This window comes from Canis lupus, chromosome 3 (genome assembly GCF_048164855.1).
Source record: "Canis lupus baileyi chromosome 3, mCanLup2.hap1, whole genome shotgun sequence".
NCBI classification, from domain to species: Eukaryota; Metazoa; Chordata; class Mammalia; order Carnivora; family Canidae; genus Canis; species Canis lupus.
The window spans coordinates 71,493,176-71,519,230 of NC_132840.1; the positions used below are offsets into that span (position 1 = coordinate 71,493,176).

Here is a 26,055-nt window from a genome sequence, read left to right on the forward strand (position 1 = left end):
CCTTGATGCTAGTGTACCTGTCTAATGGACATTTTTCTACTTCTTGATTCCTTTAACCTCTCAGTGATGTTCAATCCTCTTGACCACTGATGTTCACCTGGAGTCTTTCTCCCACATGGTTGCTTCTTCCCACTTTCCTCTGTATGTATCGGCTTCTGGCACCTGCCACATATATGTTGGAGTTCCTTAAGGAGTGGCCCCCCCTTTCTTCTTATTCTGGTTTCTCTCCAAGGTGGCCTTTCCCGTGCCAGTGGCTCCCTTATGAACGTCTGGGCCTCTTCTGTATCCTCCAGAGCTAGATTTCCAGTGGTGGACCTTGGAAGCACCACTTGGCTATCTCAAAGTTGCCTCTAACTCAGCATTTTCAAAATTGAATTCGTTGTCTTCACTCTCAATCCTGGCCTCTTCTACTGTTCTCCATCTCCAGGTCTTGCCATTTACACGAACTCGAACCCTGGAGGAGGTCTCCCCCAGTTTCTGCAACCCTTATCCAACAGATCACCAAGTCCTCGCAGATTTGACTGCCTAATTATTCCTTGATGATTCCTTTGCCTCATCCTCAGGTCAAGGTGCCATTCCTTTCTGCTAGTGACAGCTCCCAAGCTCCTTGAGCCTGTGCTGGTCCCTCCACTCTGTTCACCAGGTGGCTCAAAGCCTTCCCTGCTGCCTTCGGTCCCTTCTGTCCACAGCTGTTCATTGCAAGTGCTCAGTGCAGATTTCCAGAACCATCTTATTGGTGAGGTCGGCCTGGCCTGGAGAAGGAGGGCGCAGGCGCAATAGGCCACACACACTCCTGTGTTCCTCTGTACCTGTTGCCCTAGGTTTTTGTCATCCTAGGTCTGCTGGCTGCTAGGGTCCTCAAAGAACTATGCTGGCTGTCAAATTCTCCTTTTTTTTTGGCAAAAGCTTGACTCCTTTCGTAGATTCGAACCTGATTTATTTGTTCTCTTTAGAGCATTTACTTTCTTGTATATAAATACTGGGCAGTGGGGTTGGAGCTTGCGCTCCGTGTATGGGAGTGGTGACAGCTGCGAGAGCGGGTTTATTTTTAAATAAAAATTGGAAAGTTACGAGGCTCCTGAGGTTTTCTGCATTTTTATTTTTTATTCAAAAAGGAAAAAAAAAAGGGCAGGGGAGAAAAAAGGATGAGGAGAAACAGCGCCTGTGTCTCTTCTTCCACTTTTCATAGCTCCCTGTTTTCATCTCCTTTGCCCGCTTCCCTTCCCTGGCATTTGGCATCTCTGTAAAGAAAGGAAAGGAGTGATTACTTCTAAGAAGGGAGTGGGGGATCCGTTCAAGCCAAGCATTAGGCATGCAGCCCCTGAGCAAGTCGAATGCATGGTAAAATATTACCTTAATAACATACTCACAGAGAGCTATGTGTAAATGCTAACAGCTGCTTTTGTGATGGCCGTGTTATAAATGATTGCAGCCCTGATCATTAATAATGCATCTGAACAATAACAACTTGATTCCAAGGAAGGAGTACAGCCTTTCATTTCTTCCTGGTGCGTGAATTTACTCTCGCCATTGTGTGAAGTGACTGGGCGCTCGAAATGCCGGCCCGCCCTGGGAGGGAGCATGTGAGGCAGTGGGGAGCACTTCACCCCTTTCCTGGCCCCCAGTCAGGTACGGTGGGGCTTCTGGAGGCCACTTACAATTTGTCCTTTGCACAGTGTTGACCTTCCAGCTAGCCCACGCCCTCTAAGCCTCTCCACCACACCCTAGGACCTGATGCATCAGAAACTGCCGCTCTGATGGTGGTTTGAGGGTGGACCCTGTGATACAGCAGGATCCTGGAGGCTTCCTGGCCATCGGGGTTGGTTACTCAAGAATGATTACTTTCCCTTCCATGTGTGAGGCTGCTGCTCTGCCTGAAAGACAGAGTCCAAACTCTTCAGTGTGTCATACGAGGAATCTTCGAAGCCCGGCTCCAAACCTTGACCACACCCCTGCCACTCACTCCACCCTCTGTTCTAATTGCTCCAAACTTCTCAGGGGTTCCACAAACATACTGCGCTGCTGACGGCCTCTGTGCCTTGGCGTATACTGTTTTCCCTGTTCTGCCTCCTGAACTCCTATTCACCCTTCAAGATCTTGGTCGAATATGCCCCCATCCTCTACCTCCCCAGGGCAGAGTTAGTTGGTCCATCCTCTGTGAGCTCATGTCTATGGTAACATTTCACACAGGCCGCAACTCTAGCATTAATCATACCACGCACTGTAATACTTTATTTTTATATTAGTTCTCTCTCTGGGATTTGAGCTTATTAAGGGCAAGAAGTATGTGTTAGTATTCTTTATGTCTCCATTCTCTAGCACAGTGCTCAGTAATCATTAAATATTCAATAAATGTTGCACAAAAAAATGAACAACCATTCAATAAATACTTTTCTGTTTTCTTATGTTTGATGATATTCTGGGACTTCGGGTTCTGAGCTGGTGTCAGGTACCACGGCGAAGACACATTTTCACTGAGGATGCCCCCCCTCCCCGAAGCACTGTGATCCTGAGTTGTGGCGGCCCAAGTGTGTTTAACAGTTACTCGTGTCAGTGGGGATGCAGCCCATTGGCCTACCCATCTTCCACGCTACTCACACGCTAGTTGGCCTCTGTCGCCCCTCTCAAATCATGAGGTTCTCATACAATTACTTTGTTCCCTGTATCTCCATCTCTTCTCTGATCCTTAAAGCTCACATAATTTACATACTGGGAAGGGCCTCAGTATACCCAAGATGTGCAACTTGGGTAAGCTACAGTTGCACAGCTCCATATTGTTCAACTCATTTCGGCTTGGCTTCTGCATAGGACCGACCTCTATCATTGTTTCTGGCTCCCCTTCTTGAATACGCTGGTTTCAAGCTCTGATCTGGCTCCGGGGGTTTTCTTTAGTTTCCTTGATCATTGGGAAAATCAGATCCTTTTTCTCTGGACCTTAAGTGCATTCCTCTGCAAAGCCATCAGAACCCAACTGGGCTCCTTCTGCACTGGGGCCTTGGCACTGCAATCAATGAGACCCTCTCTTCTCTGGAAGAAAGACAAGACCCTGTGGTCAGTTCCCTGAAACCACTCCTGTTTTAACTATTTTTCTTGTTTCCCTTTTCTTGCTTTCTGCCTTTTATGACCACACTCTAAAACCACTCTCATCTATTCCTGTTCTAAAACTTCATCACTGTTTCTGAATCTGTGTTTTCTCTACAAGTCCTAATTTTTTACAACTCTGACCTCAGAGCATCACTTACCCCATCTGTTGTTTCTGGCCCTGCTTTCCACCAGAATTACCAATCCAAGGACTCATCTTCCAGACTAATTTCTCTCCTTAGAATTAAAAAAAAAAAACTGATCAGAAAACATTTGCACATCCATAGGTTCATGAATTTATGTTATTTATAACTTGCCTTCTTACAAAAAGGATTTAAAACTGTTCACCAAGATGTAAACAATACAGCTAGATGAAGCAAACAAAAACAAGTGGGTTTTTTTGGTGTGTGTTTTGTGGTTTTGTTTTGTTTTGTTTGTAGGAAGAGGCACAAATTAGCCAGGCGAGGAGGAAGTCGTAGAGCCACAAATGAGGTTCACTGAGGACACGTGAAGTCCAATTGACCTGCTGGTGGTGGCGATGGAGTTCACCATACGCCACCCAATGATCAAGACAAGAGGGGAATGGGATCAGTTACAAAATCCAGTATCCAGGAGACAAAAAACACAACTAAATTTCTCATGGAAACTACAAATGTTTAAGGTACAAAGACTGGAGAAAAATTTGTGCTAAGTCTCAGACTTTGTTTTCCTAACAAAACGGCTTCTCCACAGTAATGGCACACTAAATACCGATGAATGTTTCTTGTACGGACTTGTTCTTATTAGAAAAGTTTAGCAAATTTTAACTTCATGAGAACGTTCAACACATTAGTGTTTGAACTTGGTGCTCCTGGAACTTCCTTTCAAATTGACTTTCTTGGTGTGCTGATGGTGACGAAGCCCAATAAGATGTGGTCTCTGGGGATCCCTGGGTGGCGCAGCGGTTTAGCGCCTGCCTTTGGCCCAGGGCGCGATCCTGGAGACCCGGGATCGAATCCCACGTCAGGCTCCCGGTGCATGGAGCCTGCTTCTCCCTCTACCTGTGTCTCAGCCTCTCTCCTCTCTCTGTGTGACTATCATAAATAAAAAAAAAAAAAAAAAAAAAAAAAAAAAGATGTGGTCTCTGCCCTCAAGAACCTTACACTTTCCTAGGGTAGCTGCTCTCAGATGTGAGTGCCTGGGAGGATCACTGGCATGTGTGCTGAAACCGTAGGTTTCCTGGGCAGGGCTCCAGAGCCTGTACATTTAATAAGCACATTTATGATTCTGATACAGATGCTCCAGGTAAGTACAATGATGACGGGGGATCAAAGCATCGATCGACAGTTCGAGGCACCATGTGCTAGGGATCCTGAAAGGCTCAAAACACAGCATTACAAGGAGCCTCAAATGGTGGAGTAATTGCTTTTGGCAGATGTGTTAAGAGAAGGAGATGGTGGTAGTGTTTGAGCTGAGCTCTGAGTCATGAGTAAGAACAGACACAGGAGAAGTGGGGAGACTTTCAGGCAGGGGGAAAGAGAGGAAGGAAAAACTCAGAAGAGGAAAAGTGCAATGCTTGTTTAAGAAAAAGCAAATAGATCAGAGTGGCTGGAGTATAAGGTCTATGTAGAGGAAATAGTAGGGGCTAGGGCCAGAAAGGTAGGTTGGGGACAAATTACAAAGGGCTTTGAATGCCAGACTGATGAGCGTGAGCTTTACTCAGTAGGCAATGGGGAGTCATTGAAGGCTGTAGAGTCCCACAGTGATGTGATCCAAGTAGTACTTGAGGAAGATTAATTTGGCTGCAGCATATAGAATGGATTAGAGGGCAGGAAGATGGCACAGGATTTGGTACATAGAAGGCACTTTATAAATGCTCTTTGAATAAAATGTTTGAATAGAGCAAATAAAGAACTGTTACAAAAGTCTAGGTGCAAGGTGATAAAGACCTTAAGGGGACTAACAATGACAAGTAAAGAGCAAGGGGAGAATGCTGTGACATTAATAAAGAGGTAGTTATGGACCATGGTGCCCTGCCATGTAGGGTGGAGGAAAGAAGAGAAGCATTGTTTGCTCTGAAGCTTGGAACCTGAGCTACCAGGAGAAGTGTGGGGCCCCTCCATAAACAAGAAAGTCAGAGGAGGCCTTGGGTCAGGTAGCAGATGATGAGTCTTTGAGTTAGGGTTGTGACTCGGAGCTTACAAGACGGATGAGGCCTAGCAATTCTGGTCCCAGAAGCTTCTATGGGAATGTGGGCTCTAAGATAGAATCTTGAGCGGAACCTAAACTTCAGTGTTGGGAGAACAAAAACAAGTCATCCTAGAAGACAAAGAATGGTCATAGAAGTGTGGGGACTAGGCTAGGACAGGGTCTAGAATCCACGTGAGGGGAGCATTTAAAGAAAGCACTGAGGACAGTACTCTGGGCTGCGGGCAGGTGGGGAAAGCCCAGAGCTGAGTGCTCTTTGGGATTTAGTGATGAGGTTGTCAACTGTTGCCCTTGGAAAGAGTAGTTTCAATGAGCAATAGGGGTGTCATTTCAGCTCCATTTGTCAGGCCCCAGATTAGACCAGGGATCCTCAATCCCTACATATATTTTAGAATCTCTCTCTTTTTCTGTCTCTCTTTTTTTTTCTTTTTCTTTTCTTATTTCACCCCCTAAATCCACCTGTTCCTTCCATTGCTGGCTCTTGGCTAGACCTATCTGCTCCTCCTCCTATTCCATATGGCACAAGAGGACACTTAAGAGGCAATTGGCCTTTGGTAAAACCTCAATGACCATGAAATTCCATGACCGAAAGAATGGAAACAGATGCAGCCCAGAATCCGTTTCTTCTAGGCCAGCTGCCTGCTGCCCTTCTGGCCTGATTCCCTCTATACCCATGTCCTGAATTTAATGCCAGTTGAACAGCTTGTTTTAAGTTTGGCAATCGGCTATATAGTTATATCTCTATATCTGTCAGGACTCTTTGGTCGCAGGTAACAGAGACAACTTGAATTATTTTTTATTAGCAAAGGGAATTTTATTGGCACATGTAATAGGGAGTTCAGTAATTACTGGATTAAGGGACCAGATGATGTCATTGGGATTCTTTCTTTGTATCTACACCCTGCATTTCTCTGCTTGGCTTCATTAATTCCTCCTGCAAAGGCCTTCTCCAGGTGTCCGGGAAGGTGTATACCTCCGGCATCCCCTGACAATGCTCAGACTGGGAAGATTCCCTGGGAAAAACTCTAACTAGCCAGACATGGCCTGATGCCCATCCTTGAACCATCGCTGTGGCAAAGAACATGAGGAACAATGATTGGCTGGCCCTGGATGGCATCCCTGTCCCTAGGAGGGACCAGCATCCCCCTAGAAGTGCATGACTGACATGGCCAAGAACCAGTTTCCCAAAGGAAGGAGGAATAGGAATGGTGGTGGGGTCAGTTCAAAACAATAGCTGTCCAATTATACTCCAGCTACTTGGCTTACAGCTTCTCTGTCATTCTAGCAAGACTGTGCCTGAATGTCTCACATTCCCATCACTGCCCCAATTAGTGGGCTGAGAGCTAAAGGAAGCAGAATATGAAGCTGCACCCCCCCACCACCCCCCACCACCCACCTCTCCAGGCTCGCTTTGTGACAGCCATCACCCACCTGGGCAGGTGTCTCCTGGTTTCCAGAGGCCCCGGGCTGGGGTGGCAGGGGAGCCTTAGATCAGGGCAGTGATGGGTTGGCTGAGGCGTGTGGGAGAAGAGGCAGAGCCAGCCCCGGGTGCTGAGCCAGGCGAGATGAAGGTGCTGTAAGGCAGGAGCCCGAGGGCAGATTGCCCACTTGCTGCCTGAATCCGCAGGAGGACTCGGGGCTTTCTGAGGGCGTGCGTTGACTTGCTCTGTGACCTTAGGCTAGACACTTAATTGCTCAGGGCTGCTTCCCCTCACTCTCCCATCTGGTGAGCAGAAATACTGATGTGACTGTACTGGAGGAAGCCGCATCTTCCTGAGGATGGGGTGTCGTCTTGGGGCTTGGTGCTATGGAAAATAGTTTCTGGTCCACGCTGCACCCCTAGAAGCTGCTTGCCCCCCCCCCAATCTGCTCGGCAGAAAACAGGTCTCTGAAGGTCTTTGACTTTAGGCTTTCTGATTTCAACCTCCCGAACCATATTGCTCTTGCAGTTGAGCTGGGAAATGGATGACCCTTTTCATACTTATAGTTGAGAATAGGTGTGTGCTTAAAAACATGTGCTTTCAGAGCTGGGATTTATAGTGCCACAGAGACCCTAGGAAGGTGTGGGGGCTTAGGGAGTGGTGGGTGTTTTGGTTTCTGTTTTCCTGGTCCCCTTCTCTCCGGGCTTAGTTCTGGCAACAATCACATGATGCTCTTGGGGAGTGTTCACACAACATAGAACAACCCGTTCGCGTGTCAAGGAGATAGGGAAGACAGGTGGGAATATAGTCAAGTGTAAATCAAACACATGCCTCGGTCTTCACACCCCACCCTGTCAGGCCCTACAGCATGGTTCTCAAACTTTGTGCCTTCCCGACCACCAAGAGGGGTGGGGGAAAAATGCATATCCCAGGGTAGCACCTGCAGAGAATACCAGTCACATCTGGCGAGGGGTGCAGGGGCCTGTGCATGTAGCTCAGGCGATTCTGATATTGACTGGACCAGTTTCTGGGTCCAGGTCAGGTAAGAGGGCTGGGTCAGGTAAGAGGGCTAGGTTCCGGGGTTTCCATCTGTGTTGAAAGGGAATGACTTCACTTTAATCTGCTTGGTACCTTGAGGTTCTAGACGAGATTACATTAGAACAAAGGGTCTCATGATCTCAGTGTAACGTGAAAACCACTGAACAAAAGCAATCTCATCACTTCGACAAATTTAGAGTCAAGGATGTGACCCGGTCGTTCCCAATGCAACTTTGGCCACAGGCAACTCAACAGCTCCAAAGCACGCTTTCCACATTCTTCCCAAAGTCCCCTTCCCGCATGAAGCCTTCCAGGGCTACATCAGAAGGGCAGGGTCTCTGAGACCTCGGGCAGCTGGGTTGTGGAGGAAGCACAGCTGGAGTAGGGTAGAGAAGAGGATGCACCCTCTGAGCACATCCCCCCAACATGTTACCTTGCCGTGAAATTTGCCAAGGTATCATCATCTTGATACGCTGGAGGTCCAGAGGAAACAGTGAAAGCGAGGTTCAGGGAGACCGGAGGTCCAATGGGAGTAGAAAGCCCCCTCCCTACCTGTCTCCCTGCTCCCTGGTGCTTTCCCCCTATACTCGCACCTTGGGGTGACTCTGGGCAGTGGGAGTCCGATGCTGGTGCAATGGAATCATGCAAGAAGGTAAAGCAGATGGAGTCCCTCTGGCTTCCATACTTCCCACTTCTCCTAGGCACGGGCATCGCACACGGGCTTTTCGTCAGCAGGATGAAAATATGTTGGGTGAGGTGCTGGTGAGCAAGGGTGGCCCCCCCACCCACCCAGCCCCAGTGCTGGAAAGGCTGGCCCTCTCAATTCCATTTCTCCTTAGTTGAGGGGGGCAGGCATGACGGGAGCTAGGAGCGGAGAGCTCTCATCCCGAGAGCTGTCAGCCTGACCAGAATGGGCATTCATTTTCAGAATAAATAATCAACTCAAAAAATGTACCAAATTCATTTTCAAATTGGCTTGTCAGATACACGTTTGCCCAGGACAAGTCGGTTGAATAAAATGTATCTTGGGGAGCAAGGTGAGCCGGCCTGTCTCATCCCCTTAGGGACATCTTGTAAATAAGGGCCATTCTGGAGGCCGGAAGCAGAGAATTCCCCAGAACAGATTGAATTCTGGCTTTGTCTTAATGAACGTCAATATTTATTACCAAAGGTGTTGTGCTCCTTGGAGTGATAGAGCATTTCACCATTTCAGCTCTTGCCTGTTGCCTTCCCAGGTACGAAACGCTATATAATTGCTGCTCATAAAGGCGGCAGACAATATTGCCAAGGAAACTCACTCCTGGCTGTGAATCTTCATAATCAAACCCAGCAGAGCTTTGCTTTAGGCTTGCACAGAGTGTCCCTGAGGGCAGGGCCCACCCAGATATTCTGGTTTTCCTCCTTTGGCAGGCCCCCCGCCAAACACAATCTGGGGAGGCAGGGGCTCTTCCTGGGGCTGGGGACCAGAGCGCCGGGCAGCCAGGGCTGGAGAGGCAGAGAAAGGGACAGAAGTTACAGCCCTGACCCTGATGCAGAGCTGAGAGACCGTCACTCATAAATTTGGAAGGGCCCAGCGAGGTTCTTCCGTCCAACCTTCTCCAACCTTCACCTTTGCAAATGAGGAATATGAGGCTCAGAGAGATGGAGCTTGTTTTTGTCAAGGTCATGCAACTCCCAGGTCAGTGCTCTTCACTTTTGGCCACACCATCTCCTGGGGATTAGAGTGAGCTCAAAAGATCTCCCCTGGCTGGCGGCTGGCTGCAAGGGTGAGTGGCTCCCAGTTGGAGAATTTCCTCCACTCCTGGTAGGTCTGGGGCCTCATGCCAAGATGTCTGGCTTCCTGGGGTCTTGTCCAGACAGGACACTTTTCCTAAGCTGATGTAAGCCCATGATCTGCCCTGCCCTTTCCTGAGGAAACCTCTAGAAATCAGCTCCAAACTCTGCCCTTCAGCCAAGCCATTCTTGGGGGCAGGAATTGCAGCTGCAGAATCTGTACAAGGAAATGGAGATTCGTTTCAGGTTTTATTCTGAATGAATAAATCACTTGTTTCCAGTAAGACTTTAGCTCTACCGAGGGTAGAGCTAAATCCAAGAAGGGATTTGCAAGGTCAAAGGAAAGCCCGCAATGCCTGAACTCAGGACATGAAGCTAGGCCAAGCTCAGCTTCGGGTTCTACCTCCTTTCCTCCTGCCAACTTGCTAAGGACAGCGATGGCCCCAGGGCAGAGACACAAAATGGGTTTTAGAGAGTGATGTCGTGTGGTTCCCAGACACCAGATCGCTCTGCAGAAACTGCCTGGCTGCTGTTACGGGAGTTGTGCTGGAGAGAATTATAACTTTTGACAATGGACATCTCATCTTGCACAGATGCGTCCTTTATAGAATCTGCCAGCAAGATTACAGAGGCATCACAGTGTAATGGGAAGAGGAGTCAATAATTCTAGGGTTATTGATTGTAACCAGACCCATTCTTCTTTTTTAATTTATATTTTATCCACTTTTTTCAACCTTTTTTTTTTTTTAAACCCATCCTCACAAAAGCATCTGCTGGATCAGATGTAGTTGATTACATTTTTAAAAATGATAGGAGTAATTTGCTGCCTTGAGGAAGAGTCCAAGACATGGTGGTGTACAGCGAGAGGGGGAGAGGAGTGCTTATAGGGAATGGGGTGAGGAGGAGAGGGGAAAGGAGGGAGCACAGAACAAAGTGGGAGGAGCTTGGTGAAGACACCCCCTTGGACCCTGCATTCCCCAATGCCCCAATCTGGATGAAGACTCCATCAAAGACTTTGATTTCCCACAGTTTTGCAGCTGCACTGAGTCTTATAGTGCATCCTAGAGGATACTTATCCCTCAGAGCCTGCTTCCTCCAGGATATCTTGCCTGATAAGGCAAATGGAGACACTGGGTGGGTTAGGGCAGGTGGTCTGTGCACACTACATGTACATATGCTTACGTGTGTATCTTCATTCCAGGATATTTACGTGCAGGATGCAGCAGTTGACCTAATGTGTGTGTTTAATTGTTGGATCTGACTATATAGAGTGAGCTAATAGTAGCTTGAAAACTCTTAAAGAATTGGTTATACATTTTTGATGTCTCCAATATCCCTTTTGATTCTAACCCACTACCTAGGGTAGCATGATAAAGCCAGTGGGCATTTGCTGAATAGTCCTCAGGGAATTAAATGATCACTTGAACATCCTTTTCTTGTAGAAAAGGGACCTGTGACTTCGCAGGTCACCAGAACAGGCACAATGTGAGTTTCTGATTCTGTTCTTAAAATGTCCTATGACTGCACTTCCACTAGCTTGTCTTCTAGTTGGGATCCCCTGCCCTGTTTCCATTGATCGTAAACTAGATCCTAGGATGTCCAAGTATAGAAGGGGCTTAGAGATTGCTTCGTCTAGACCTCTCATTTTCTAGAAGAAGAAACTGGGTCCCAGAAGGATTAACATGACCTGCCTCAGCAAATGGTTTGGGTTAAAATCAGGAGCATATCGGTGCACTCTTCCCATGCAAAATTTGTCTCTTTTCCTCCTATCACTTCATTTTCTTACATGGACAACAGCAAGAACCTGTGGCCTGTTTCTTTCTTCACCTCCCGAGTCTGGACCCGCTGAGTTATAGAAAGTTCTTCTCTTCCATTTTCTTCTAGATGGGTCTGAAAGTAGCTGGGCATTGAAGAAACTGTAAGAGGCAGAAATAGAGCTAGGTTTCATTTTCTCATCTCCCACTGACTTGTTTTGTGTAGGCCTGGACCACTTTTCTCCAGGTGGGGCTGGTGTTGACATTATATGGGTTTTGAGGTCAAGTGAAGAGAGGAAGGAAGGAAGCTCTTTGCATCTGTTTGCTTTTTGGGATAGGCAAAAATATGCCATGAGAATTCTGGATTGTGCTTCCACATCTAGGATGTAGGGAAGATCCCAGAATGGATAAGAAAGAGTAAGGCAAACATCTATTTATTTTTTTCTCATTCTGAGGCTTGAGGGACCAAGGAGACCCACAGAGATGGCCAGGATCCTTGGCTGACCTTGACTTCTTACCTGTCCCTGTCAGCAGCCTCCACTGCCAACCCCTCTGGCTGTTAGCCAGAGGCTTGCAACTGTCTTTTCTTCGTTATCCCTGATCTCTCTGAGGTGATAACATTTGCTTCAGTGAAAGATACGATACTAATCTCTGAGTCAGAAGACTTGAGTTTGAAACTAATCACTTGACTTAGCAGCTATGTGATCTTGGACAAGTCACTTCATTTCTTTAAATCTCAGTTATGGTGTTGGTAAAGCAAGGGGAAAGATGTCCATTTTCTCTACCTTACCAAGGCATTGAGAACCAAGTGTTATGGTGGCATACATTGGAATGTGCCATCTACGTGTAAGACATTCTTAAAAAAAATAAGCTATTTGAGAAGAGAAAAAGACAGTTCAGAGTTCTCACATAACCCTCACCTAGTTATTTCTATTATTAACACCTTATACGAGTATGGTACCTTTGTTACAGTTAATGGGCCGATAAAGAGAAATTATTATTATGAAATTCACAGTTTCACTTTCCTTCATTTTTACCTAATGTCCTTCTCCAGTGCCTGGATCCCATCCGGGATTTCATATTACAGGTGGTTGTCATGTCTCTCTAGGCTCCTCTTAGCTGTGAACGTTTCTCACACTTGCCTTGTTTTTGACGACCTTGACAATTCTGAGGAAGACGGGCCAGGTATATTGTCAAATGACCCTCCGATGTGATTTGTCTGATGCATGTCTCCTGGGTAGCCTGGATCTCTGGGTTTGGGGAGGAAGATCACAGAGGGAAAGTGCCACTTTCATCACATCACACTAAGGGTGTATCATGGGTGAGCTTTCTATTGCATGTATTGATGTTATTTTAGATTTTTACTTTGTCACAACCCTAAACCGGCTGGGGACCCCTGTTTTAGAACCCTCCCTCACTGCGTCTGGGTCACACGGGCCCCCTTAGTGGCTCTGGAATACAAGTCCTGGTAGGGTTTTCCCCTAAAATATGAGAGGTTCTTTCTCTTTAGACCATTGAGCCTGCCTTTCTGGTCACCTGGGTTTGACACTAATGAGCTGCTAATAACACAACCATTACCTATGCAAATGAAGGAAGCGGGCTGGGGCAGGAAGTGCCGGCTCCCTCGGAGTGCTATGTAATCAATCACGTTGCTCTGGTTATTAACCATCTTAAGTGAGGTGCCCTAAGAACTGACCCTCTTGGGTTCCTGGCTTATTTCCATCAACAGCCTGTTTCCCGAGAGACTCCTGGCCTGGAAGGGGTTAATTCGCCTCAGCTCCATAGTAAGGGTACAGTATGGTGTCAGGGGTTTCAAAGAGTCTAAAACCCTCTATTTGATCATCTGCTGAATCCTGTGGGTATTTGAGATAGTTACTTGCCCTTTCTGTGCCTCAGTTTCTCTTTGGGACACTTATAAGTGATGGCTCTCATAGATTCACTTCTTCCTCGTCAGGACGTGGTCTGGGAAAATGGAACAGATGCAAGTTTCTGGTTTGGACTGCCCCCTCTCACTCTACCTGCTTATCACTGAGGGAGGATGGACAGGGTGATATGTTGGGATTTGTGGCCCCAGAAAAGCCTACAGAGTTGGAGTCATGACAAGGACACAGAAATGGGAGAGTGGATAGGCTGGTTATTGGCAAGGCCATCACCACATGTGTTCTAGTCGTGTGAGAAGCAAAGGGCAGGTGCAATTGGATGGCATACAGAGGAAGAGAACTTCTTACATTAATAAACATTCTAGTTGTTTCTTATAGAAGTATATTTTTTCTTTTTTAAAAAAGATTTTATTTATTCATGAGAGATGCAGAGAGAGAAGTGGAGACATAGGCAGAGGGAGAAGCAGGCTCCCTGTGGGGAGCCCAATATGGCACTTAATCCCATGACCCCAGGATCACTACCTGAGCCAAAGGCAGATGCTCAACTACTGAGCCACCCAGGCATCCCAGAATATATATATTTTTAGAATAAGGATAAATGTGAGGTCATCTCTGAAGAACCCTTAGTCCCCAAGACACATAGCATGCTATGTATTTTTCCCCTAGATACCTCCTAGGATGGCTGCCTGAGAATGGCTTTCACTCCCTTAGCACCAGTCCTAAGAGCACCAAGTAGAGTATGAGGCTCTAATAAATCAGAGTTTTCCTTTTTGAATTCTGAAACAATTGGAAAATGGAGGAATCAGACAGGGATCAATATATCCGTTTTGTGGGTGGTAAAGTTGCATAGGAAAATAAGGTTTGGATCTGAGGCCTAATGAGGTTTGGCACTTGGGCTTTCTTTCCTTCCCTCCTGAATTGAAATTTTGTACTCACTCATAGACAGAGAAGTTGAGTGACTGCTGGCCTGCCCAGGTGAACTCGTTACATGGAGAAGACAAGAATGCTTGTGGCCTGTGGCAGACAGATGAGGAGTGAGAAATGAGAGAGGAAAATGCCCATGTCAAGAAGGGGATCAAAGCCTTATTGCCTATATATCTTATTGTGGCTATAGATCTCAAGTCCCTGTGGCTGATATATACTAGGGTGATCTCCACAATTCCCACCCCTGCTCATCCAACGAGGACAGTGACTTCTTCTAGACCCCTTCTTCCAGTCTCCACATTGGACCTTTTAGGAGAAAAACATTGGTTAAGAAAACAAGCCCATGGATACATCTCTCAAAAACAAACAGTAATTTTCAGGCACAGCTCTCCTGAAATGTAAGTTTAGAAAAGGAAAAAAAAATCCAATCAAATATGTAAATGACTAGGATAAATTACTCTAAGTGTGTGATATTAAATAGGACACTTGAAGGCTCAATTTGAAGCATCAACATTTGGATTACTTCATAGCTCCCAGATCTTCCTCAAAAATTTTAGTATGTCCTTGCTTTAGGTTTGCATTTGCAATATGTTTCTTTTGATGATTCTTTTTCCAAACCAAGGAGTACTTTCCTCCAAAAGTTCAATTCCAGTCTCCAATGGATCCCCTTTGTCATATGGTTGGCTATTTGATAGGATGGAGAAAGCCTTCTGTTAGATGTTGGAAGAATGAATTCCAGTTCTTTCTCTACCTCAGACTAGTTGTATTAGCTTTAGAATTCGTTTAATCTTTCTAGAAACTTTATTTTATCTGTAAAAAGAGATAAAATACATGCTGGTGTCTAGCCCTAAGCTTCTCTGCTTACCTAGGAGTTAGGAGACAGGGTGTGATGGGACAGTGATACCAGGTACACAGAAATTTAGCAGCTTTATTCCAAACTCTAATGCATTAGGAGTCAAAAGCTTCTCATGCTAGCTATTCTGTTGATGCCTTGGAGGTGATAGATCTGAAAGGGGACAGACATGAACCATTCATTGTAAAGTAGGTAAAGGATGGGATCTGCCCTCCTGGGTGGAGGTGCCGCTGTTCTCCTGTCCAGCCCAATGCTTCAGAATCGTTGCTACGTAGGTAGGGCTCATCAGACTTGCACAAGAAGGCTATTGTGGAGGACAGGGCATCTTCGTGCTAACATCGACCCCTCCTTGTTCTAGCCCACCCAATTCTGTGTTTGGGCTGTTCCTTTGCCAAGTATTTTCACGTCACATATAAGTCCTTTTTGTTTGTAGGATTATTTGGTCCTCCTATTTCCTTCTGGTCCCTGGCACTCTGATAGCTGGGGTATGTCCTTTTTCCTCCTTTCTCTACTATCTAGAACTTTCTGAACACCTTTGCTTGGCTTGTGGGGCCATTCTAGTCTGCTCTAGACCTTTTCCCAGTGGGCCCTGCTTTCCTACCTGGCCTCTTGCTTGCCCTCATATCATTCCCCAGGAAGCAACTCCCAAACTGGGGGCAGGGCTGACTGCATCAGGGCCAGGAACTGGGGGTCTGAGATGAGCAGCTGTCTCTCAGGAGTCTGCTTCCCATCCTCCTGTCACGGGCAGTGTCCCCTGGTGCTATGTTGGCACAGGCTGGCTTATGAGAGTACGCACTTCCTACCTGCCTGCCCAGCTGTATTTGCATGTACACATAGTGTGGTGCCAGACAGGCAAGCTCAGAGCCACTTAGGGGGATGATTAGATCCCTCAGTGTGTTTATTTTAGAGTCTGTTGGAGGAATTGCTATCAAATAGAGGGGTTTTTGCCCCTAACCACATGTTTTGGCTGCTATCCAAGTCATTAAAAGAAAAGAAATAGTAACTGTAAGAAATAAGGTGGTGGATGTTTAAGGGGCGTAGTTACTACTTCCTCCTCTTCTCCAGTTGTTAGACTTCGAAAGGAAGGTAGAGGTTGCACGTCTTCTACTTGTTGAGTTCTTTACTATCCTACTTTGTGTATTATCCCCTCTCTCAGTACTTTCTTTCACCCCTGTTCTTCCTGGAAACCTCAGGTCCATACCAGACTCCTCCTCTTCCATTCCTCTATCAACAGTTAATCACTCTGTAAATCTTACTTATTGTCTTCATACTATTCTCATAAGTTGAGACAATCACTTTTGTTTTCCCAGTAAGACATGCAGCTCAGAGACACAGAAGTCTTGCTGAGGTCAGAGGGCTGGTAGGTGGGAGAGCAAGGTTCCTCCCTGGGTTTGTCTTAGTCTATAGCCCATGGGCAACTCTAGAGCCAGCAAGCATTAGGCATGCCCTGGAGCGGGGTGGTGCTGCCTGATGGACAATAAGCCGTGGTCTTTACTCAAGGACATTGGAATACTGCTCGGGGATTGCACACAAGAGAAGAGGAGAGTCAGGAAGGACTTGCTGGAAGAGGCAACTTCTGAATGAGTCACAAAGGTTGGCTAGAGGTTGGCCAGTTCAACTAGAGGGAAAGAGGGCTCTGGTGGAAGGGTGGACAGAGGAAGAGCAAGGATGGGAACTGCAGGCTCCTCTGTCTGGGGTGGCCCAGGGGCATTGGGAAGGCTGCGGGAAATCGTACACCAAGTGGGGTGTCTTAGCCTGTTCCTGAAGCAAGAGGGAGCTTCTGAAGTTTGAGTGGGGGAAGAGATGGAATTGGAGACGTGTCTTAAAAAACAGACTGGCAAGATTGTGAAGTGTGTTGAGTGTGTGTGTGTGAGTGTGTATATTTGCTTAAAAAAAAAAACCGAAACCAAACGCTAAGACATGGAGACCAATTAAGAGGCTTTTCGAACAGATTAGAGAAAAAGCGACAAAGCCTGGACCGAGGCGACAGAATGGGGGACTTGAGACGGGGTGGGTTTGACAAATAGCTGTGGGAGGCAATAGACCAGACACAGAGTTGAATTAACCGGTGGGGGGCAGGGGGTGAGCAGAAGAGAGGTGTTGGGGAAGACGATGAATTTTCTAGTTAAATAACTTGGGTGAATGATGGTGCTGCTAACTCAGATAAGGAATGTGCGAGCAGAATAATGAGGTCAGTTTGGGACACGTTGGTGGAGAGCAGCACGCGGGTGTTGGGAACAGCCACTGCATGATGAGGGGACAGAGGATGTCAGAAGAGAAAGGGGGTGTCCCAGGACATGATCAGGGCCCAGGCTGGTACCCTGGCCAGCCGGTCCAGGTGAGCCCTGGAGAAGCCCCAGCACCATCTGCAAAGCTAGCCTGCATTCCTGGTTTTCCAGTCACACCGGTGTCCCTCTCTGCTTGTCATGAGTCAGGCACTGATGGCCTTAGTGATGCTGGGGACTTATCAGTGAGTGGAAAAAGATAATTGACCACCATCTCACCTCGCCTCGCCTCAGCTGATGGAGAGAAATCTAACTGCTTCATTCCACTGTAATTTCATATAATTCTCCATCTTTTTTCTCCTGAGTTTTTTACTTGGAAGTTTACACAAGTGATTGATGATTTGCTATCAAATATAAAAAAAGAGGCTAAAATATCATTGGACAGTTTAACAGCCTTTAAAATATAATGGTCTCTCTGGCTGGACGTCCACAGTAGCTGTAGGAGCCCCGAAGGTCAAGCTTTAATGAACTGGGGAGAATTAGGGAAGGAAAGTGGAAGTGATCCACGCTCCACGCTGGCTCCACAGTCCACTGACCTTGGGGGAGGAAGGCACTCATGATTTATGGAACCCCGCTGGGGAACTTCTGGGGCTGGCCTGGTTGCCAGCACCCTGGCTCATGATGCTGTTTGCCGGGGTCTGCGCCTTGGTTGTAGTCTCAAGATCACCCCCGGCTCAGCCTCTTTGCAGGGATCTCTCCCACCTTCTGCCTCAGGAAAAGCCTGCCTCTGACCCTGTCCAGAGAGCTCGAATGTTGCTCCTACTATCATTTTTGTGCCCTGGGACCCCCTGACTTGCTCACTGTATCCCTCTTGCTCCATTCGTGGAAGTTGAACTAGCCACGTGGCCTCCTTTGTGTGTCTATCTCTGAGCATGTCATTTGACATGGCAGGTGGGGTGGGGAGGGGCAGCTATCTTCTCTACGTCAACCTACTTACACATTCTTCCAGGTCCTAACCTACATACACCATCTCATCTGGATCCCTCTGCAACCTTTGGGGTAATTATAATGCTCACTTACAGATGAGGAAGCTGTGATTCAGAAGATGCTGGTAGGTGGCTGCTAAAATGGCTGCTATTCATGTCTGTACGCAGTCCCCTCCCCAGGAGCGTGGCCAAGCCCAGTGACTTGCTTCTAATGAATGGAGTGATGGGATGTCACTTCTGAGGTGCGGTTATTAGAAGACTGGAACTTCCATCTTCTTCTCTTGCTGGCTCATTCCAAGAGAAGTCTTCTACTGAGGTAGGAGCCGCCTTACGGAGAGGTCCAAGTGGCAAGGAACTGAGGGAGGCCTCCAGCCAACAGCCTGGGAGGAACGAGCATCCTGTCAACAGTCAGGTGAGTGAACTTAGGAACACACTCTCCTTGCTGAAGCCGGGGGAGGACTGAAGCCCCAGCCGTCACCCGTCACCGTGATGGTCACCTGAATGGAGGGCCTAGTTCAGATGCACCTGGATTCCTCACTCACAGAAACTGCATGACAATAAATGTGTGTGGCTTTAAGCCGCTTAAGTGTTGGGAGGATTTTGCTATGCAGCAACAGATAATCAGAATTGTCAAGTACGTTATGCAAAACAGTTAATAAATGGCAGCATTCAGTCTCAAACTTGGGACTGCTTGATTTTAAAATGCCATGATCTTTTCATGATATTGTATTGGTTTTTTGTTTTTTTTTTTTTAAAGAAGATTGACAAGTGCCCGTAGCTCCAGGAGGAGCTAGACTGTAGAGGTAAATTAAGTCCGTTGGACAGTGGGATCCTGAGATAAGCAGAGGGCCAGGCTCTCACGGAGAAACCATGCATTCTATCTCTACCTGCTGGTGGCCCCTCCGGTGGAGCTGCAGCGTGACTGCCCTTCCCCCCTGAAAGGTCTTTCCCATTAAACAGATTGCACTTAGGAACATCTGCCCAGGAGCACTCCAGCTGATTTGAGCATCTTTGCTTTTAATTTTTGGTACCTTTCTGAGGGAAAGAGAAAAATAAGGTTAGTTTCCTGAAGTGTAATTGTTTCGGGCAGTTATTTATTAATGAAAAGGAACAACATGTCAACAAGCCCCGGGTTTAGCTGTAGAACTAATGTTAGCCAAGGCGCAGGTTTTAAGATAGGTAAGCCTGCTGTCAATCTGCATTTGTCCAGCTCCATGATCACCTATTAATTACTTGCGCTCTGGTCCTAGCTGGGGGATGGTCTTTGCTTCCTCCCCACTGAGGGCTGCTGAGCTCCAAGGGCAGGGAAACACCCTCTCTGATACGGTTCTTCTTATAGAGTTTGGGGGCCTTGGAGAGAAATCTGAAGACTCACTCTAGGCCTGTGCCCCAGGATGGTGGAGGAATAAGGTCGCCTAAACAGCCTCCTTTGTTGAAGATGTGAAGTACGGAACTTTGACTGGGGTTATTGGTGAGTTGTGTGAATTTGGTCAACTTGGAGTTATATTCATCATAGACAGTACCCAAGGGAACGAAGTGATTTACCTGATGAATCCCCTTGACTAGAAATTAGAAAGGTGTATGTCAGGGATGCTTGTGGCAAAATTTCTTTTCAGTGAAAATTTCAACAAAAATTCCTGCCTAATAGTAGTTTAAACTCATGAAGGCCTTAATGATTCCTTTACTGGATGGGTCCATGGCTCTATGTTGTTGCCAAAGGGCTGGGCACTCCACCATCCATGGTATGTTGGTTTACTGCCCTCATGCTTACTGTTTCATTGCCACGAAATGGTTAACAGCTCCTCACTCAAGATAGGAAGAAAGAAGGAAGGGACTTCATAAGCTGTATCTGTCCATTTTTATCTTGGAAAGCACTTTTTTTTCCCCAGAAGCTACTGTCCAAAATTGGTTATATGGCCACTCATATTGTATGGTGATCCACGAAAGTATGGATATATCCTTTAAAAAAAATCATCAGTAGCAGGAACAGGGCAAGAAAGAATAGGCTTAGAAATGGCTAAGTTAGGGATACCTGAGTGGCTCAGTGGTTGAGCGGCTGCCTTCCACTCAGGTCGTGATCCTGGGGTCCTGGGATCTAGTTCTGCATCAGGCTCCCCACAGGGAACCTGCTTCTCCTTCTGCTTATGTCTCTGCCTCTCTGTGTCTCTCATGAATAAATAAATAAAATCTTAAAAAAAAAAAAAAGAAATGGTTAAGTTAGCTAATCAATAGGTTTTCCGAAGAGAATCAGAAGCACAGATGTTAGAGCAGGGAGGGCCTCAGAGATGGACCTGTGTAGCCCCAGAGAGGTTATTGTTTATCTGAAGTCACAAATTAAGTGGCCGTGCCTATTGCGCTTAGAAGGAGGCATAAATGGATTACTTCCATGTTTCACATGGATTATGAGGTATTGGAGGAAAACTCTCCTAAATAGAATAGCCTGGAAACCTAGGATTTCAAAACATATCTGTAGTTGCTCTCTAAATAGTTATGTGGTTTTCTAGGATATAGAGATAAATGAAGTTACAGAGATAAAAAGGAAAATGGAGGGTATCGGCTATTTGGGTTTGTCTGTTTTGTGACTACAGAGGTTTAAGATGACCAAGCTCCCTGGGACTCGTACCATCTCTTCACTATACAGCCACAAAACATCACACAGTGTGAACGTGCCAAGGGGGCCAAGATGGCTAAGGGGGTTAATTCAGGCCCAGCAGCAAATATTTGGTGTGTGCCCACACTTTGCCCAGTACCAAATTAGGGCCTGTAGTAGATATCCAGTAAGTGCAATTCAATTCAACTCAACATGACCCGGCAAACATCTACAGAGTGTGCTTGTTCTGGGCATGATAAATACATAAAGATAAATAAACGATGCTTTCCCTCCAAGCGCTCACTCATAGGAGGGACTACAACATGAACAATTCACTAAAACATGATGAAATACTTACTCTAATACAGACACGAACCAAAAGCAATGGAAGCTCCGTGGACAGAAACATGGAGGAGAACTTTGAACAGCCATTCATCCCACAGCACAACAGAACAGAAAAAAGAGATCGATGGTGTGATGCCATCGAACTCTCTAGAATGGAGAAAGTGATAGGCCAGGCAATCCAGGGTGGTAGATATGAGAAGTTCGGACAAGACTGTGGAAGCTAAGAGAAGGCAGCACCAGGCCTGGATTGGCTCCAAGAAGACCTGGAGTTGTGGACCTTGCACGAGGACCAGGATGAGGGTCCATGGAGGAAGAATACTGGGAGGGATTGGTAGGAATCAAGCCAAGATAAGGAGGTGGGAACATGCATGATTTATTTGGAAGCCTGACCTCATTCAAAAAAGCCCATAGGCAACCTCTTTCTTCTCTTCAAGCTCCCAGTCACCCAGCTCCAAAGGGCTTTCTTACATGGTTGTAAAACAGATATGTTCTTGGCCAAAGAAGCCCACCCTTTAAATGCATTCTTACGACAGAGGCAGAGTGATCAGCAAACACTCGAGACTTGAAGGCTGGAGGTGATCGGTGGCCCATTTTAACCCTGATCCCAAATCTGGTGATTCATAACAGACTGATTCTAACCACGTCCCACCCAGCCCACCCCCCACCCCAGAAGGATAGATTAGAACACAGAAAGTTAAGAATTTTTCCAAGCACAGGAAAAATGCCATTGTCATTCCCTGTGGCCTCTACCTCTAAAGAATTGTTCAAAATTCGATGTCCATATCCTTTTCTATGTTATCTCTAGATTTCTCCTTTCAAGGCATTTCAAGATAAAGGAAGCTCATGAAAAGTTCCAGATAAAGATGCAGGAAGCTGAAGGAATCAATACCATTTATTGAGTGCTTACTAAGTGCCAGGCACTGTTCTAAATGCTTTGCAGGAGAAGTTTACTTAACAGGGAGAAGGTCCTGCTGCCAGGACTACTGTGCCCCCAGTGACTGCAGCACAGAAAAAGTGGGCTGGCAGGATGCAAGAAGGTATCTGTGCAAACACAGCTCTTAATAATAGTCAGGAAGACATGTGCCCATTGGGCCCATTTCAATGACTTCATCCATTCTGCTCCACCTCCTGTCTCTGCCCCCGTAACTATTTTGACATTTGTTCACATACTAGCCAGGGGTTTCCTGTCCCTACTACCTCTGTGTAGGCTTCAGCTTGATGAACCACCACTTATACCCATTTTTCTGAAAAGTTCTTCTTTGGGCAAGCGGTACTGCTCATTGAGTTTCTGAGCAGAGCTGCTGTTGGGGCCAAGGTATGGTACAGGGAAGAAGCCCATCTGCAAGTACAGGATAGGAGGTCTCCAGCACAATTTCTGATTGACTTAATGGCATGTTGGAGGAATGATAGCCTCACTCCACCTAAAGAGAAACCTCTGCATGTCACCAACAATCATACAAACTAGGCTCTTAAAATGAGATTAGGTCGAAGCACAACCAATCAAAGTTGGAGTCTCCATTGCTCTATGACTTCATTTAAAGCTTCAGAGCCAGCAGGAAGAAGAAAGAAATCAATATTACATTTTCTTCATCATCAATTTCACTTTTTGCTAAATGAAAATGCTTTTATTCCCTCCCTGGTTCCTTCCACCATGGAAGACATTCTTTGTCCCCACCTTCCCACCTCTACGCCCATCCTGTTATGCCAGCTGAGCTCGTGCAAAAAACTCCATGTAGGACAGTGCTGCACGTTTGCTTTTTTGTACCGAGCGCTTAAGAGTATTGCAGAAGGTGTCATCTTAATTCACCAAAGATTTGTGAGTACAAGAGTCCTCGCTCAGCAGGCCTTCCTGCTGCTGCTGGGCTTTGACCACGGTCTGTGCGGTGCAACTACTGGCTGCTCCAAGTTTTGTAGATGGAGAGTCGATAGTGCACTTACTCCCCACAGCTCTCCAGGGCTCAAGGGCACATCCCAATTCAATGCCCCGAGCCAGGCTGTAGCACCAGACCCTGTAGAAGGGAGTTTGATAGACGAGATGAGCCCATCTTGAATTCATTTGTGGGCTTTGGTTACAGATGATGGTTACCTCCTCGGAAGATATTCTCATCTGCTCAGTTACAGAAGACCCGAAAAGCTTTTGCTGAACAACACAGTGGCCTCCATCCCAAAGCACAGCAGTGACCTTCAAGGGCTCTTCACCACTGCATTGGCTCTAAGATGGTCCCAATCCGGGCCCCGACTCACTCTGCAATATTTGGAAAGAGAGAAAGAAACAAAAATATGCAACAGAGGAAGGAAAAATAATACAGCTCCACGGGCTGGAAACTCATTTCCTGAGGAGCAGGAGCACATCGCACGCTCTCTGGGACTCACCGAGCTCCAGGAAGCTCGACCAGTCACTTAATAAGTCATTGAGGACGTGTGGTTTAATTAACTCGCCCAAAATTCCTCCTTTCCCTTTCTCACTTTTGCTATTAATATTTTTCGATATCTGATAATGCAGTGTAGTTAATTCTTTCTGGCTTTATAATGAACACTGCCATAATGAAAAAGGTTAGCAGTGCTTCAGGCAGCTTTTAATTATCCAGCCGAGCAGGTAAAAGCACTTTATTCTTCTCTTTTTTTCCCCTTACTTAGCAATTAATGGAGGAGCTCAGTGGCACTTACTGTATCTTTTTTGTTTTCTAATGGATGATGCAGCACAGAGCGGGGAGGCCTTACTGTACCCCTGTTACTACCTAGTGCAAACGTCGGAGGCTGCTCTGCTGCATTTCAGGCCTCTGGCTTGTGGGGCAGAAGCGCTTCTGCTGCTGGCTGAAGGCTCCTCTAATTAAAAAGCCGAGTTACCTGGAGTTGTTGTTACCAATTCCCTGTCTTGCTGTTTTCTTGCTTTGCATCTGCACCCGGAACCCCCCAAAATGCTTTTATAGCCCAGCTGGCCTGGCTTTATGGTAGACATTTTCCTGGTTCTGCTTAATTGGGCCATCTTCCTTCTGTTTCCCCCCTCCCTCCACTAACAAGAGCCTTGGGATTGTTCTCCTTACTTTGCAGACAAGGAAACTGAGGCCCAAAAAAGTTGTCTGCTTGGCTGAAAGCCCTTACTTCCGTTCTGATGATGCCATCATGAAGCTAATTGTAAACACTACCTTATGAGGGAAGAATTTAAAAATGATGAGAGCTTCTTCCAAGTTTACAGATCCATCAAGTCACAGGGAGCAGATTTTTATTGGGGTTGAGATTATTTGCATGATTCCTCTTCATTCTACAAAAAAGTTGTTCAGGGAGCATTTAACTTTTTTTTTTTTTCTTTTTCTGTGAATTGAGAGAAGTTGACTGTCCCGCAGTCTGCATATGCAGATCTCTTTAGAGGGGCCAGAGCAAGTTTTATAAGAGCCCCTGGGCCTCCTGAAGAGGAAGGGATAGAGACCCCATGCCATCCCTTAGATCTGAAGTGGGGACAGTCTCAAGATGTCCCTGTGGTCCTGGGCAAAATCTGTCTGAAGGAAGGGAGCCAGAAGCACCAGGCGGGAATATACAAAGGATGAGGACAATCAGAGCTAGTGATCTGGGGTTGACCCCAAACTGGGTTTCTGGAGTGGACCGGTCATTACACGTGCCCAGTGATGTACACTGGGAATGATGGCATCTGATAAACTAAAAGAGATCACTATTAGGGCGAGAACACTTTTAAAGGTGGTTTATGATGTGACACCCATCACTCGGGGGGTACTTGTCTCATTATCTCTATTCTACAATATCTCTTTAGGGACAAGCTTCAAGAAAAAGGGAGATAACAGGAAAATTTTGTAGCATCACTTATAGCCAGTGTTCAATACATTCGCTTCCCCCCACATTCTAGGTTCACAAACTTCTGGCCAGATAAAATCTCACTGATGCCACCGTGGCAATAGGATTTGAACATTGAACTTGTCAGATCCTTGCTACACCCCATAAAGTTCTGGTTACTGGTGGCCCCCATCATGTGATCTTAACTAAGTTGAGGTTAAAATATGACTCCCTTTTACTGCCAGTGCAGACTTCAAGCAGTAGCACTGACAATGTTGGATATGGAAACTTGCCTGCAGGCAGCAAGCAATGCTCGGATCTCCAAATCCGCCAGGGTCAGCAGCCATCTAAGTTTTAGGGAGAATTCTAGAACCTCACGTTCCAGTACAGATCCCACTGTGACCTCATGTCCACAGGACTGTAAAACCAGTCTTTGGCTACCACCGTGATGAGGCTGGTGGAGAGATCCCACATTCCAGTCTTCCACTTGGCATTTGGGGGCAAGTCTGTCCCCACTGGCTTCTGTGTCTCAGAGGTTCTTGGACTATGTGGGGAAGGGCTGGTAGCTTGAGGATGATATGCTGGCTTTTCTGTGAAGTACTCAAGTTGATGAAATCTGTCAAAACACTTCCTTTGTATTTGAAAAGCACTTTGAAGTTTTCAAAACAATAACAGAACCATATCACACCTGATTCACATAACACTTTCAAGTGTCGTGAAAATACTCCCCATTTTACAGATGAAAAAGTCAAAGCGACAGAGGTCACCTCCCTCTTTAGAGCAGTGTTTCTCAAGGAAAGGTGATTGTGCCCCCCAGGGAATATTTGGAAATGTCTGGAGATATTTTAACTCCTGGGTGACTGGGGAGACGCAGTGCTACTGGCATCTAGTGGGTAGAGGCCAGAGATGCTGTTGAACATCCTATAATGCACAAGACAGCCCCCACCTTCCAAGACAAAGAATTATCTAGCCTAAAATATTGATAGCTTGGAGCTCGAGAAATCCCGATCTAAGGGCATGCAGCTAATGGATGGAAGATTTTTAAAATGGTTGTCACACTACAGTTCATGATCACATCTGCCATTTGTTGAACGTTTACCGAGTACCGTTCTAAGTGCTTCACACCCATCAGCTCAATCCTCAAAACAATCCTGAGTGGCAAGGATTATTACTCTACTTTCAAATGAGAAGACTGAGACTCAGAGGCACCAA

General features: G+C 46.4%; 2 long non-coding RNA genes across 13 annotated transcripts in view; one reads left to right on the forward strand and one right to left on the reverse strand.

The window, feature by feature from the left end:
- Positions 1-26,055, forward strand: part of LOC140631014 (uncharacterized) — a 149,581-nt gene that overhangs the window by 95,240 nt on the left and 28,286 nt on the right. Inside the window, exons 5-6 of the long non-coding RNA XR_012028683.1 lie at positions 18,291-18,534; positions 19,462-19,593. This is a non-coding gene — a long non-coding RNA (uncharacterized lncRNA). The remainder of the gene's footprint in view (positions 1-18,290; positions 18,535-19,461; positions 19,594-26,055) is intronic.
- On the reverse strand, positions 1,129-25,211 carry LOC140631011 (uncharacterized). Of its 12 annotated transcripts, XR_012028669.1 has the most exons (13): positions 25,137-25,211; positions 24,204-24,319; positions 23,144-23,302; positions 20,155-20,310; positions 19,010-19,157; positions 18,217-18,502; positions 14,071-14,148; positions 13,135-13,216; positions 12,292-12,504; positions 11,287-11,416; positions 3,243-3,318; positions 2,816-3,027; positions 1,129-1,241 (listed from the first exon to the last, which is right to left on the reverse strand). It is a non-coding gene; the product is annotated as an uncharacterized lncRNA (long non-coding RNA). The 12 variants fall into 12 exon arrangements; XR_012028676.1 differs by lacking the exons at positions 1,129-1,241; positions 2,816-3,027; positions 3,243-3,318 and adding exons at positions 8,678-9,717; positions 13,805-13,911; XR_012028678.1 differs by lacking the exons at positions 1,129-1,241; positions 2,816-3,027; positions 3,243-3,318 and adding exons at positions 8,678-9,717; positions 13,805-13,911 and having other exon boundaries at positions 13,131-13,216.